We start from the raw sequence: 5,000 nt of genomic DNA, 5'->3' as shown, positions 1-5,000 counted from the left end.
GTGTTTGACTTGTATTTTGTGGGTGTCAAATGCACCGTTTGGCGCCCGAACGTGTGATTTGGCTGGGGATGGTTTTGTTCTTCAAGTGAGGGCAAGGGGCAGCGGTGTGTGTGGTTATTTTCCCCGAAAAAAGTGTCCCCATTTCGGTGTGCGCGTTTGAAAATTTGTTTCGCTCGCAGCGTCGCGGAGATGCGCGTGCGCGTGGCAACCTTGACACCCCCGTGTTCCCCTGGACCAGACCTTTCCAACGCCGCCTGAGTTAAGGTGCTACGACGTCCCTAAGTGGAGATGCCTCTAAATGAACACCTTTTCCCAACTTTGCACGTTTCCAGCTTGAGAGGAAAAGGGGCTTAAAATTCACAGTTATTCGCCCGAACGTGGGATTTGGCTGGGGACGGTTTCTATATTCAAGTTGGGATGGGGGGCACCGAGGTGAGTGGTGTTTGTCCCCGAAAAAAGTGTCCCCATTTCGGTGTGCGCGTTTGAAAATTTGTTTCGCTCGCAGCGTCGCGGAGATGCGCGTGCGCGTGGCAACCTTGACACCCCCGTGTTCCCCTGGACCAGACCTTTCCAACGCCGCCTGAGTTAAGGTGCTACGACGTCCCTAAGTGGAGATGCCTCTAAATGAACACCTTTTCCCAACTTTGCACGTTTCCAGCTTGAGAGAAAAAGGGGCTTAAAATTCACAGTTATTCGCCCGAACGTGGGATTTCGCTGGGGACGGTTTCTAAGTTCAAGTTGGGACGGGGGGCACCGAGGTGAGTGGTGGTTGTCCCCGAAAAAGCCCTCCCCTTTTCCGTAGCCCCGTTTAAAGTTTTGTTTGGGCTCCTGTTCAGCGGGGAAGCGCGTGCGCGTGGCAACCTTGACACCCCCGTGTTCCCCTGGACCAGACCTTTCCAACGCCGCCTGAGTTAAGGTGCTACGACGTCCCTAAGTGGAGATGCCTCTAAATGAACACCTTTTCCCAACTTTGCACGTTTCCAGCTTGAGAGGAAAAGGGGCTTAAAATTCACAGTTATTCGCCCGAACGTGGGATTTGGCTGGGGACGGTTTCTATATTCAAGTTGGGATGGGGGGCACCGAGGTGAGTGGTGGTTGTCCCCGAAAAAGCCCTCCCCTTTTCCGTAGCCCCGTTTAAAGTTCTGTTTGGGCTCCTGTTCAGCGGGGAAGCGCGTGCGCGTGGCAAACTTGACACCCCCGTGTTCCCCTGGTCCAGACCTTTCTAACGCCGCCTGAGTCAAGGTGCTACGACGTCCCCAAGTGGGGATGCCTGTAGATGAGCACATTTTCCCAACTTTGAATGTAAGTTTCCAGTATCATTGAAAATGTGGCCTCAAACGAGCAGTTTTGCCCCCGAACGTGGGATTTGGCTGGGGACGGTTTCTATATTCAAGTTGGGATGGGGGGCACCGAGGTGAGTGGTGGTTGTCCCCGAAAAAGCCCTCCCCTTTTCCGTAGCCCCGTTTAAAGTTTTGTTTGGGCTCCTGTTCAGCGGGGATGCGCGTGCGCGTGGCAACCTTGACACGCCCGTGTTCCCCTGGACCAGACCTTTCTAACGCCGCCTGAGTTAAGGTGCTACGACGTCCCTAAGTGGAGATGCCTGTAAATGAACACCTTTTCCCAACTTTGCACGTTTCCAGCTTGAGAGGAAAAGGGGCTTAAAATTCACAGTTATTCGCCCGAACGTGGGATTTCGCTGGGGACGGTTTCTAAGTTCAAGTTGGGATGGGGGGCACCGAGGTGAGTGGTGGTTGTCCCCGAAAAAGCCCTCCCCTTTTCCGTAGCCCCGTTTAAAGTTTTGTTTGGGCTCCTGTTCAGCGGGGAAGCGCGTGCGCGTGGCAACCTTGACACGCCCGTGTTCCCCTGGACCAGACCTTTCTAACGCCGCCTGAGTTAAGGTGCTACGACGTCCCCAAGTGGGGATGCCTGTAAATGAACACCTTTTCCCAACTTTGAATGTAAGTTTCCAGTATCATTGAAAATGTGGCCTCAAACGTGCAGTTTTGCCCCCGAACGTGGGATTTGGCTGGGGACGGTTTCTAAATTCAAGTTGGGATGGGGGGCACCGAGGTGAGTGGTGGTTGTCCCCGAAAAAGCCCTCCCCTTTTCCGTAGCCCCGTTTAAAGTTTTGTTTGGGCTCCTGTTCAACGGGGATGCGCGTGCGCGTGGCAAACATGACACGCCCGTGTTCCCCTGGACCAGACCTTTCTAACGCCACCTGAGTTAAGGTGCTACGACGTCCCCAAGTGGGGATGCCTCTAAATGAAGCCAATTTCTCCTATTTGAATGCACTCTCCCAGCCCAGAGAGGCATGTGCCTTAAAATTCACAGTTATTCACCCGAACGTGGGATTTTGTTGAGGACGGTTTCTAAATTCAAGTTGGAACAGGGGGCACCGACGTGAGTGGTGTTTGTCCCCGAAAAAGCTCTCCCCTTTTCCGTAGCCCCGTTTAAAGTTTTGTTTGGGCTCCTGTTTAGCGGGGATGCGCGTGCGCGTGGCAACCTTGACACGCCCGTGTTCCCCTGGACCAGACCTTTCTAACGCCGCCTGAGTTAAGGTGCTACGACGTCCCTAAGTGGAGATGCCTGTAAATGAACACCTTTTCCCAACTTTGAATGTAAGTTTCCAGTATCATTGAAAATGTGGCCTCAAACGAGCAGTTTTGCCCCCGAACGTGGGATTTGGCTGGGGACGGTTTCTAAATTCAAGTTGGGATGGGGGGAACCGAGGTGAGTGGTGGTTGTCCCCGAAAAAGCCCTCCCCTTTTCCGTAGCCCCGTTTAAAGTTTTGTTTGGGCTCCTGTTCAGCGGGGATGCGCGTGCGCGTGGCAAACATGACACGCCCGTGTTCCCCTGGACCAGACCTTTCTAACGCCACCTGAGTTAAGGTGCTACGACGTCCCCAAGTGGGGATGCCTCTAAATGAAGCCAATTTCTCCTATTTGAATGCACTCTCCCAGCCCAGAGAGGCATGTGCCTTAAAATTCACAGTTATTCACCCGAACGTGGGATTTTGTTGAGGACGGTTTCTAAATTCAAGTTGGAACAGGGGGCACCGACGTGAGTGGTGTTTGTCCCCGAAAAAGCTCTCCCCTTTTCCGTAGCCCCGTTTAAAGTTTTGTTTGGGCTCCTGTTTAGCGGGGATGCGCGTGCGCGTGGCAACCTTGACACGCCCGTGTTCCCCTGGACCAGACCTTTCTAACGCCGCCTGAGTTAAGGTGCTACGACGTCCCTAAGTGGAGATGCCTGTAAATGAACACCTTTTCCCAACTTTGAATGTAAGTTTCCAGTATCATTGAAAATGTGGCCTCAAACGAGCAGTTTTGCCCCCGAACGTGGGATTTGGCTGGGGACGGTTTCTAAATTCAAGTTGGGATGGGGGGAACCGAGGTGAGTGGTGGTTGTCCCCGAAAAAGCCCTCCCCTTTTCCGTAGCCCCGTTTAAAGTTTTGTTTGGGCTCCTGTTCAGCGGGGATGCGCGTGCGCGTGGCAAACATGACACGCCCGTGTTCCCCTGGACCAGACCTTTCTAACGCCACCTGAGTTAAGGTGCTACGACGTCCCCAAGTGGGGATGCCTCTAAATGAAGCCAATTTCTCCTATTTGAATGCACTCTCCCAGCCCAGAGAGGCATGTGCCTTAAAATTCACAGTTATTCACCCGAACGTGGGATTTTGTTGAGGACGGTTTCTAAATTCAAGTTGGAACAGGGGGCACCGACGTGAGTGGTGTTTGTCCCCGAAAAAGCTCTCCCCTTTTCCGTAGCCCCGTTTAAAGTTTTGTTTGGGCTCCTGTTTAGCGGGGATGCGCGTGCGCGTGGCAACCTTGACACGCCCGTGTTCCCCTGGACCAGACCTTTCCAACGCCACCCGAGTCAAGGTGCTACGACGTCCCTAAGTGGGGATGCCTGTAGATGAGCACATTTTCCCAGCTTTGAATGTAAGTTTCCAGCATCATTGAAAATGTGGCCTCAAACGTGCAGTTTTGCGCCCGAACGTGGGATTTTGTTGAGGACGGTTTCTAAATTCAAGTTAGCATAAGGGGCACACGTGTGAGTTGTTATTTTCCCAGGATTGATGGTTTCCAATTCGGTAGCTCCGTTTAAAGTTTTGTTTTGGCCCCTGTTTAGCGGGGATGCGCGTGCGCGTGGCAAACTTGACACGCCCGTGTTCCCCTGGACCAGACCTTTCCAACGCCACCCGAGTCAAGGTGCTACGACGTCCCTAAGTGGGGATGCCTGTAGATGAGCACATTTTCCCAGCTTTGAATGTAAGTTTCCAGCATCATTGAAAATGTGGCCTCAAACGTGCAGTTTTGCGCCCGAACGTGGGATTTTGTTGAGGACGGTTTCTAAATTCAAGTTAGCATAAGGGGCACACGTGTGAGTTGTTATTTTCCCAGGATTGATGGTTTCCAATTCGGTAGCTCCGTTTAAAGTTTTGTTTTGGCCCCTGTTTAGCGGGGATGCGCGTGCGCGTGGCAAACTTGACACGCCCGTGTTCCCCTGGACCAGACCTTTCCAACGCCACCCGAGTTAAGGTGCTACGACGTCCCTAAGTGGAGATGCCTCTAAATGAAGCCAATTTCTCCTATTTGAATGCACTCTCCCAGCCCAGAGAGGCATGTGCCTTAAAATTCACAGTTATTCACCCGAACGTGGGATTTTGTTGAGGACGGTTTCTAAATTCAAGTTAGAATAAGGGGCACACGTGTGAGTTGTTATTTTCCCAGGATTGATGATTTCCAATTCGGTAGCTCCGTTTAAAGTTTTGTTTCGCTTCCCGTTTTCGTTGCGTAGCTCTGATTTGGCTGGGGATAGTTTTATACACTGCTTTAGAGTAAGACACATACGTGCGAGTTGTTTTCACATTGGAATTGACGATAGCCATTTCGGTGTTGACGTTTAACGTTTTCTTTCGCTTCCCGTTTCCGTTTTATCCAACCGATTTCGCTGGGGACAGTTTTGTTATTTAAGTTGGAGTGAGACGCAGCGACGTGCGT

This window comes from Osmerus mordax, unplaced genomic scaffold (assembly GCF_038355195.1).
Source record: "Osmerus mordax isolate fOsmMor3 unplaced genomic scaffold, fOsmMor3.pri Scaffold_82, whole genome shotgun sequence".
Lineage (NCBI taxonomy): Eukaryota > Metazoa > Chordata > Actinopteri > Osmeriformes > Osmeridae > Osmerus > Osmerus mordax.
This window is presented reverse-complemented; position numbering follows the sequence as displayed.